At 45.1% G+C, this 10,995-nt stretch overlaps 1 protein-coding gene across 1 annotated transcript in view; it reads right to left on the bottom strand.

The window, feature by feature from the left end:
- Positions 1 to 2,919, bottom strand: part of Kiaa0355 (KIAA0355 ortholog) — a 48,610-nt gene extending 45,691 nt beyond the window's left edge. Inside the window, exon 1 of the mRNA XM_013026338.1 lies at positions 2,843 to 2,919. The gene's annotated coding sequence lies outside the window, so the exon portion shown is untranslated. The remainder of the gene's footprint in view (positions 1 to 2,842) is intronic.
- Positions 2,920 to 10,995: the final 8,076 nt, after the last annotated feature.

The raw sequence follows: 10,995 nt of genomic DNA, 5'->3' as shown, positions 1-10,995 counted from the left end.
GAAGGAAGGAAGGAAGGAAGGAAGGAAGGAAGGAAGGAAGGAAGGAAGGAAGGGAGAAAGGAAAGAGAGGAAGGGCTGGGAAGGTGGTAGAGTGCTTGCCTTGTATGCATAAGGCCCTGTGTTTGATTCCTCAAGCACCACATAAGCAGAAAAAGCCAGAAGTGGCACTGTGGCTCAAGTGGCCTTTACCACTTTACCACGTAGTCTTGAGCTGAAGAGCCAAGGGATAGTGCCCAGGCCGAGTTCAGACCCCACACAGGGAAAACCAAACCTACTATTCTGTCTAAACATCAAAGCTGTGTGGTCTTAGAGACAACAGCTGGCACATAAGTGTCTAAGGACAGCAGTGCCTTGTTCAGTGCTGGGTCTCCAGAGTCAGCAAGTACACTGGCAGACTCTTTGGAAATCTGGCATCAATGAGCTATTGATTGCTCTCCAGTGGCACTCACTGCCTTACAAATTCAAGAAATTGGCTCCCTCTCCACCTAAAAAGTGACAGATCTGCAGTCCTGGCAGAGGTTGCGATATCTGTGCCCTCAAGGGAGGTGATGTGGGGTTGTGGATATAGTTCATTGGTAGAACATTTGCCTAGCATGCACGAGGCACTGGGTTCAATCCCCAGCACTTCCAAAAAAAAAGGATAGACTTAGGTCTTGGTTTCTCAGAGTCACAACCAAGAAACAACCATTAGGTGAACATGAGTACCTGAGTTCAGTCTACAGATCCACTAAAAAAGCAAAAGAAAGGCGGGGGTGGGAGGTGATAAATTAAGACAAATTCATTGAAATAGGAACTAGATTAATGCTGGGGTAAAGGGGAGGAGAAACGGAATAAGGATTGACAGCTAATGGATAGATTTCTTTGTAATGAAAAATACTCCCCCCCTCCTTTTGGAGACAGGATCATGCTATGTAGCCCATAATATTCTCAAACTTATCACTTTGTGTCCACTTCCTGTGTACTGAGATTACAGCCATGTGTCACTAAGCCCCGCTTCAGAAGTTTTCAAATACTCAGCTGGGCATAGTGATTCACACTCTAACTCCAGCTATTTGGTAAGTAGAATAGGAAGATTGTGGTTTGAAGCCCAGTTAGTGAAAACCCCATCTCAACCAACAAGTCAGTTGATCCCCATCAACTCAGAAGGCTATATGTGATGGACTGCTGGGGCCCAATCCAACAAATAAGTAAAGCAAAAAAGGGCTGGCAGTGTAATTCAAATGGCAAGTGGCTACCTAACAACTGTGAGCCTGGGTTCACACTTTAGTATTGCCTCCCTTCCCCCTCAAAAAAAGGTGCTCCAAAATTGATTGTAATTCATGGTTTTTAGTTACAAATTATATATCTATATAAACATATATATATATATATATAAAGAGAGAGAAATGGACTGTATATTATGTGAATTGTATTTTTATAAAGCTATTAGATAAAAATTGGGAGTTAGAGGCATGGCTCAGGTGGTAGGGCGCCTGTGAATGAGCCTAAAGCATCAGATATCCAGTTTGAGTCCCTGACTCCCACCGAAAACAAACAAAAACAACAGAAAAAATTATCTATTCCACAACAACTCCCTCTTTAGACACAGAAAACGTTCTCTTATCTAGCCCACAATAATATAAACCCAAATATCTGCCCTGGATACCATGGAGATATGGAGACACCACAGGAAATTCTTGTAGCAGATTACTGAAGTTTTTGTCTAAGAAGTTCAAAGCCCAACCAATGCCTTGTTTTTAGTTCAGACTGACACAAGCCATATTTAGAAATGTATGCCAGAAAAAAATGCTTTGAAGAATTTTACTCTCGACAGTCATGAATTTAAAATACCCATCCAGATGAGGAGATGTCTGAAAGATTCCATGCTTTGTTCCGTCCCTGGCTCCTGTACCTGTTACACATTGAGAGACTCCTGTGTGGGTGAGAACACAAAGGTGTGTGTTCTCCCAGACCTCCTCTACCACTGTGACCTTTGAAATACTGGAGATTTGAGTTCAGAGTGTCTAGTTGCTTGGCAGGCACTCTCACTTGAACCATGCCCCCAGTTCTCTCTGTACCTTCCATTCAATCCTCTTTCAGTGCTGAAGTTCCTCAGGGTTCTGGGCCGTGAGCTGTTTCCAAGATCAACACATCCTCCCTAGGCAGATCCATCTTTCCTTTTATGTTGGTCCTGTGGCTTTAACTCAGGGCCTGGGCTCTGTCCAGCTTTTGTGCTCAAGGTTAGTGTTCTACTACTTGAGCCACAGCTCCACTCCTGGCTTTTTTTTTTTTTTTTTTGAAGCTTAGAGTCTCACAGACTTTCCTGCCTAGGCTCGCTTTGAACTCCGATCCTCAGACCTCAGCCTCCGTAGCTAGGATTAAATGCATGAGCCACGGGCACCTGACTTGAAGATCCATCTTTCTAGCCTACATCTTCCTCCTGTGTTCTAAGACCTCACAAATCAACGGCCTACCAAACAAATCCTCAAGACAAACACCTAAAAGCCTAAGTCTCCCAAGTCTTTTGACATTCTTCCCCTGCCTTGGTGAGTGGCATTACCATCTACTTTTTAGAATCCAAACCAAAAGTTACTTCTTTCTGGGAGATGTGGTACAAATCCTTCCATAAATGAAGCTACAATTCATGAGGCAGCAAGGGGCATCGTTGGAGACACAGTAGGTACTGTGTGTGAACTTGGTAATCTGGACAATAAATGCATGAGTCCAGAGAAAGAACAATGCCCTTGTTACATACCTCACTGCAGACAGGACTTCTTCATTCCCTTCACTCAAGAGCCCTGCAAAGCACCCAGAATGCACCTTACCAGCCTTACCTGCCACAAGTCTCATCCCTTCAACCTACCCTTTGCTCCTGCCAAGCTGTTCACCCAAGATGATGGTTGGGCCACAGGGTCACAACAGCTCACTCGGTGATGTTACTGCTGAACAGAAGCAGCCCTACCTACTCAAGGAAGGCTCTGTCTGTACTCTAGCGGAGCAGCAATCTCTCCCAGGGCTGAGGAGGACATGACATCATTTTGACCCAATCACAAAATGTTCCTATGACGCCCAGAGGAAGACGGCAGTAAAAAGACAAAGGTGGAAAAAACTGGCTCCAGTTCAGACCCTAAGGCCTTGTCTTCTATCACATAAAATCAGCGACCAGCAGCCAGCCAGGAGCTGCTTGGTTTCCTGAGGAAGTGAGGGGAGGAAGTTCACAAAGCAGAAACAAGTAAATCACTGCCCAACTTCCTGAACACAAATCACTGAGCAAGGGAGGGTGCCATTAAAACATCCAAACGGAAAGGCAGGCAGGCAGGGGGAGCCAAGGCTCCAGAAAAGGAAGTAGCACTTCTGGGTCCACCAAACCTCAGACTACTTCTGTGCCAGGGAGACAGGAAAACAGGACAAACTGGATACTAGCTTATTACACAGAAACAGGCTCCAAGAAAGCCAGAGAATTAATACAAGAAATATGACTGTTTGAAGACTCTGGTGAAAATTCATGAAATGAGTCCCATCAGCATGAAAAAAAAAAAAACCAAAAACAATGAAATAGCTTTAAGGAGGCCATGATTAAACTTTTCTTTTTCTGCCAGTCCTGGGGCTTGAACTCAGGGCTGCGCACTGTCCCTGAGCTTTGTGCTCAAAGCTAGCACTCCACCATTTGAGCCACAGTGCCATTTCTGGCTTTTTCTATCTATATGGCACTGAGGAATCGAACCCAGGGCTTCATGCATGCAGGGCAAGCACTCAACCACTAATCCACATTCCCAACCCACTTTTTTTTCTCTAGTAAAGAAATGGCTTAATCTGAGCTACTTGATTGATGAGATCCGTAGGACCACAGTTCAAAGTCAGTCTGACCTCCGGTGGCTTACACTTGGAATCCTAGCTCTTTAGCAGGCTGAGACAGGAGAATCACAGTTCAGAGCCAGCCCAGGCAAGGAAGTCCATGAGACATTTTTTTTTTGTTATTGTTGTTGGTTAATTGGAGATAAAAGTCCTACAGCCTTTCCTGCCTGAACTGGCTTTGAACCACAATCCTCAGATTTTTAGCTTCCTGAGTAGCTAGGAATACACAGGAATATCTCCGATTAACTTCCAAAAAGCCAGAAATGGAGCCATAGCTCAAGTGGTTAAGTGTTAGCCTTGAACAACGGCAACCAAAAGGCTCAGGGACCGTGTCCAGGCCAAGTTCAAGCCCCAGGCCAGGCATGTGTGCATGCACACTCACGTGGGCACACACACCAGCCCAGTCAAAATGTTAGCAAGGCTTCCCCCTCCTCCCCTTCTCAACAAACAAGTCAGGCAGGATAATTCAGACTTGCAATCCCAAATTCAAGCCCCAATACAGGGACAAAAAATAAAATGAGACTGGGAATATGGTGCTTGCCTAGCATGCATGAAGCCCTGGGTTCGATTCTGTACCACATACACAGAAAAAGCTGGAAGTGGCGCTATGGCTCAAGTGGCAGAGTGCCAGCCTTGAGCACAAAGAGGCTCAGGGATGGTGCCTAGGCCCTGAGTTCAGGCCCCTGGATTGACAACAAACAAATAAAATGCTTCTATATGCACTGACTTGGGTCAACCCAAAGTTGAAGCAGCAAATGTAGCCATGAATGAAGCAGACAGCACCCGCTATCAAGGAGCTACTCCAGCAGCAGACACACTGCCTGCATGGTGGTTCCTGACTGCTGACATGTGCTCTGTAACAATTTATCACCACAAAACATGGCATTCCTCTACAAAGCCAATGTAAGATATCATTAGTGGTTCTGGAAGCCTTTCTATTTGGCAACCCACAAATAAGTTATTGTTTCATTTAAGCAGAAGAAAAACTTCTTCAGACACAAAGTCAACAGAGCTGAAATTTACTTTCAAAATAGCAGAGCCTTAAAAAAATGAAAAGGACAAATGGGTTAAATAGTCACACAGATGAAGGAATAGGCTTAATGTTGCTTAAGTTGAGGGTATTTTGGTTTTATGGAGAAGGGAAAAGCAAGATCAAAGACTTAAAAGCTTATATTTGTAGCCAGGCACTGGTGGCTCACACCTAGAATCCCAGCTACTCAGAAACTTGAGATCTGAGGATTGTGGTTCAAAGACAACCCTGGCAAGAAAGTCTGTGAGACTCTCATCTTCAAGGAACCAGTAAAAAGACAAGTGGAGGTGTGACTCAAGTGGTAGAGCACTAGACGAGTAAAAAAACTGAAGGAAAGCTCAGGGCTCTGACTTCAAATCCTAATACTTGCAAAAAAAAAAAAGTAATATGATTATTACTACCACTGTAGATCATACTGTGGTCTTTATGTACAGTTATAACTTCCAGAAATTTAACCTTCCTGGAGTCCAGGTAACAAAATACCCTATGGGCTCCTGAGGGAAATGAGGCCATGACTCTACCCACTCTAACTGGAGGTGGACAGAACTGAGGAGGAGGTTCAATTGCTACAAATTACAAAGTACATGACAAAGCCACTTAGGCATGTGGATGGAATCTATATTCTCTCTCCTACTTTAAGACCCACAGGTGGGAAACACAGGTCCTTGTGAGCTACTAGGAAGGCTAACTATTGCCTTTCCTGGCCTAGGCCACCAGAGCCTGGGGCACTCAAGTCTGGGAGCCAAGCCAACTTCTCTCAGCCTCTGTTCCTATGCGCACACATTTGCCTCCAGGGCAGAGAGTGGGGTGAGGGAAGACTCAGGAATTCCCAGGTTCCCTAGGCATAAATACACCTAATTAGTACCAAATTCCCCCAATCATTTTTTAATGAGGAAAGTAAAATTTTTTTCTAGTTCTAATTCCATATGCAAAACCTTCCTGTTCCTTCATTAAAAAAAATAAAAGTAAAAGTCAGGTGCTGGTGGCTCATGCCTATTATCCTATCTGCTCAGGAGACTGAGATCTGAGGACCATGGTTCAAAGCCAACTGGGGTAGGAAAGTTCACAAGACTCTTTATCTCCAGTTAACCACAAGAAAACCAGGAGTGGTGCTGTGGCTCAAATGATAGAGCACTAGCTTTGAGCAAAAGAGCTCAGGGACAGAGCAGCCAGGCCTTGAGTTCAAGCCCTCAATCACAAAAAAAACTAAATTAAATAAATACATAAAAATAAAAAGCTAGGCTCTGGGCTGGGAAGGTGGCTCAGTGGTAGAGTGCTTGCATGCATGAGGCCCTGGATTCGATTCTTCAGCACCACATAAGCAGAAAAAGCCGTAAGTGGCACTGTGGCTCAAGTATGTAGAGCACTAGCCTTGAGCTGAAGAGCCAAGGGACAGCGCCCAGGCCCAGAGTTCAGGCTCCACGACCACCAACAACAAAAAAGCTAGGCTCCAGGGGCTCATGCCAGTAATCCTTGCTATTCAGGAGGCTGAGACATAAGGATCTCAGTTCAAAGCCTATAATTCCAGAATATATTTCTGTATTTAGAAAAGTACTTCATGTCTATCTATACAATTCTACACAAGTGAGCACATATGCATTGTGCTGCACCACCTTCTTTTCACTAATTGTTTCTCTGAGCCAATCTGTATCTGCACTAATAAGTGTTTTTGTACTGATCCTGGGGTTTGAACTCAGGGCCTGGGCACTGTCGCTGATCTTTTCACTCAAGGCTGGTGTTCTACCACTTGAGCCACAGCTCCTTCTCTGGCTTTTTGGTGGCTAACTGACTTTCCTGTATGGCCTGGCTTCAAACCACAATTCCCATATCTCAGCCTCTAGAATAGCCAAGATTTCAGACACACAACTACAGACACACAACTCAGACAAAAAGCTTTTAAATGTACAAAACATATGGAGAATTTAGCAGTAGGTGAGCTGAATCAAGGCTGAGAGACTTATGGATGATATTCAATGTGTCACTTCTACAACAACTGCATCACTGAGTTGTCATGAAGACTAAATTGTTACACACACCAATACTTAACACAGTGAGCCTAAAGGCCAATAGTGTTCAGTAAGTTATGGTTCTTAACTATGTATCTCATGCCTGCTTACCTCTCCACCTTCCTACATGTCATGGACTGTGCTGGCCACAGTCCTCAGCTCAAGAACAGGAAAAATACTCTAACTTGCAGGTTAGAGTCCCTGTCTGAGAAATTTGGGCATGGCCTATCTATCAGCACTTCCCACTGACTGCTTATCAGCTGTCAGGGGGTCCAAGAGCAAGAAATTCCAAAGGAGACTGATTTAGGCTCAGAGATGACTGATGCATTAACCCGAATGCCAGGGACTAAGTTGGTAAATACCAAAAGAAGGGTTAGGGATATGGCTCAAGTGGTAGAGCACTTGCCTGGCAAACTTAAGTCCTAGAATTCAAATCCAGTTTTTATTTTTGCCTGTTCTGGGCCTGAGCAATGTCTCTTAGCTTTTTTGCTAAGGCTTGTGTTCTACTACTTAAGTCAGACCTCCACTTCTGACTATTTGCTGGTTAGCTAGTGATTTAAGAGACTCACAGACTTTCTTGCCCAGGCTGAATTCAAACCACAATCCACAGATCTCAGCCTCTTGAGTGGCTAGGAGTACAGGGGTGAGCCACTGGTGCCCAGCTGTCAAACTCCAGTATTAAAAATAAAAAAGGAGGCTCACACTCAGTTCTTGGCCTTACAGAAGTCTAGTCGAGGACTCTACATAGCGCCCCTGGTCAGAATCCCCAGACTGTGGCTCAGACACAAAACCTAGTTCCCTTTCTTGGACCTTCCACTCCCATTTCCACGTCATCTCAATCCTCTCCTTAAAAACCCAAGTCTTTCTTTGGAAGACACAAAATTAAGTTTAAGCTTTCTGGTTACAAACACATTCCAAGCATGCTTTCTTGGGGGTTACAGCTGGGTCAGCTTGGTTTAACTTAAAGTTCTCCCTGAAATTCTTCAAAGTACACATACAGTCTTCCCAGCTTAGGTTTATATCTTTTCTATAGATGGCTCATTTGTATTATTTTTATTTTATTCCCAGATGTTCATTCATTCAGCAAATGCTTGTTTCCAGAACACTGTGTCCTAAAAAGTGAATAAAACAGACAAGGTTCCTGAAATCTGGCAGAACTTTTTTGGTGTCTCCCTTTGTAGGTTTTGAGCCTATACATAGATATGGCATGCTAGATAGTTGTGATACACTGCCATAAAATGTAAAAATTGATTTTTTTTTTTTTTTGTCGACCGTGGGACTTGAACTCTGGGCCTGGGCGCTGTCCCTCAGCTCTTCAGCTCAAGGCAGCGCTCTACCGCTTGAGCTACAGCGCCACTTCCGGTTTTCTGGTGATTTATTGGAGATAGGAGTCTCTCCTGCCTGGGCTGGCTTTGAACCGCGATCCTCAGATCTCAGCCTCCTGAGTAGCTAGGATTACAGGCGTGAGCCAACAGCGCCCGGCTAAAAATTGTTTTTTTTTCTTTTCTCTACACTGTGCCCTTCAGCTGCATTCTGATCTTCCAGTAAAGCAAATGGGTCCATTCTGTAAACATTTCATGACTGTGACTTTACTAAACACAATCAAGGTATAGGAATAGACTAAAAATAGCAGCTGAGCATGGTGGCAAACCCTTGTAATCCCAACACAGTCAAGAGATGATCTCCAAAATAAGTAAATAAGTAAATAAATAAGAAGGGCCAGGAGCCTGTAATTCTAGTTACTCAGGAGGCTGAGATGAGAACTCTAGTTTGAAGCCAGCTAGGGAAGGAAAGTCCATGAGATTTTTATTTTGTGTATGTGTATGCTGGTCTGGGGCTTGAACTCAGACCTGGGCCATGTCCCCAAGCTTCTTTTCCTCAAGGCTGGCATTCTACCAGTTGAGTAGTCATAGCTCCACTTCTGGTGTTCTCTGAGTAGTTTGTTGGAGATAAGAGTCTCATGGACTTTCTTGCGTGGGCTACGTTCAAACTGCAATCCTCAGATTTCAGCCTCCTGTATCCATGGGACTTACATCTACAACTACAAACAAAAAGTCACAAGTTGGGGCTGGGAAGGTGGCTCAGTGGTACAGCGCTTGCCTTGCATGCATGAGGCCCTGGGTTTGATTCTCAGCACCACATAAGAAAAAAGAAAAAAGCTGGAAGTGGTGCTGTGGCTCAAGAGGTAGAGCACTAGCCTTGAGCTGAAGAGCTGAAGGAAAGCACCCAGGCCCAGAGTTCAGGCCCCACGACTGGACCCTCCCTCCCCCCCCCAAAAAAAAGTCACAAGTGGAAGCTGGGCACTGATGGCTCAGATCTGTAATCCTCACTACTCAGGATGCTGAGATCTGAGGATTGTGATTCAAAGCCAGCCTGAGCAGGAAAGTCCAGGAGATTCTTATCTCCAATTAACCACCAGAAAACCAGAAGTGGTGCTGTGGCTCAAGTGGTAGAGCACTCCCATTGAGCTGAAGAGCTCAGGGACAGCCGGGCGCTGGTGGCTCACGCCTGTAATCCTAGCTACTCAGGAGGCTGAAATCTGAGGATCGCGGTTCAAAGCCAGCCCGGGCAGGAAAGACTGTGAGACTCTTATCTCCAATAAACCACCAGAAAATCGGAAGTGGCGCTGTAGCTCAAGTGGTAGAGCGCTCGCCTTGAGCTGAAGAGCTGAGGGACAGTGCCCAGGCCCAGAGTTCAAGCCCCACGACCGACCAAAAAAAAAAAAGAGCTCAGGGACAGCGCCCAGGCCCAGAGTTCAAGCCCTAAGACCGACAGAAAAAAAAGTCACAAATGGAGCTGTGGCTCAAGTGGCAGAGTGCTAGCTTGGAATGAAAAAGCTAAGGAGCAACACCCTTGCTCTGAGTTCAAGCCCCAATACTAGTACTGTACCAAAAAACAAATAGGAACTAATGATAAAGTGTCAAATATATCCTGAGTCAATAGGTAGGTAGAAGAGATGAGATACATAAACTAGGAAGATCTCTAGTTTTAGAAACAACAGGCTACCTTGGGAAATAATGAAGGGCTCCCTATCCTGCCAATCACACACTGGGTAGGCAGGAGCAGCACATATTGGGTAGGTGGTTAAGAAAGGCGAGCTAAGCTTCAGAGAATGCCCCCAGGCAGATGGAACAAGTGGAGCATCAAGAGACACAAATGAAGAAACAATCACGAACTTAAGAGAATGACCCTCAAGAGCTCCAAGGAGGCCAACCTTGATGTAATCACGACAGCAAAAATGGTTCATCACACCAAATATTTACAGGCAAAGTCAAAGGAAAAGAAGAAGCACTGGCTGCTGAACCTACTCATGAGGAGACCGTAAAGGAGAGATCTTGTTTCTAAAGAGAAAAACATGGAAGTGGCACTGTGGCTTAAGTGGTAGAGTGCCAGCCTTGAGCTGAAGAGCTGAGGGACAGTGCCCACGCCCAGAGTTCAAGCCCTACGACCGACAAAAGAGAGAAAAAAACACATTTGAAGCACAGTTCTTAATACTCCCCGCCCCCCTCACCTTTGGTCCAGTACTGGGGCTTGATTTCCAGGCCCACACCCTCCCATCCTGCACTGTTTCCTCTCCAGGCTGAACCACAGTACCAGTTGAACCACAGTACCACTTCTGGCCTTTTGGTTTTTAACTGGAGGTAAAAGTCTCATGGACTTTCTTGGCATTCTACAGTTGAACCACAACACTGCTTCTGACTATTGGGGAGTTAATTGGAGAAGAGTCTCATGAGTTCCTGCCTGGGCTGACTTTGAACCTCAATCCTCAAATCTCAGCCTCCTAAATAGCTAATCACAGGTGTGGGCCACCAGCACCCAAAGAATGACACTCATGCACTCTATAAATTTACACTGTAGAGCTGGGTGTCGGTGGCTCACGCCTGTAATCCTAGCTACTCAGGGGACTGAGATCTGAGGCACACAGTTCAATTACAGCCCAGGTGGGAAAGTCTGTAAGACTCTTTTCACCAATTAACCACCAGAAAACCAAAAGTAGCACTGTGGCTCATTGAAGTGGTAGAACGACTATACCCCCAATGTAACCCAATGGTGCCCACTGTGGCTTGGCCTTGAGAGGGGATGGGCTGCAAGCTTAGGGTTTATTGTTGAAACTGAGTTCTCGGT

The sequence above is a fragment of the Dipodomys ordii genome, unplaced genomic scaffold, assembly GCF_000151885.1.
Source record: "Dipodomys ordii isolate 6190 unplaced genomic scaffold, Dord_2.0 Scaffold92, whole genome shotgun sequence".
Taxonomy (NCBI): domain Eukaryota; kingdom Metazoa; phylum Chordata; class Mammalia; order Rodentia; family Heteromyidae; genus Dipodomys; species Dipodomys ordii.
This window is presented reverse-complemented; position numbering and strand designations above follow the sequence as displayed.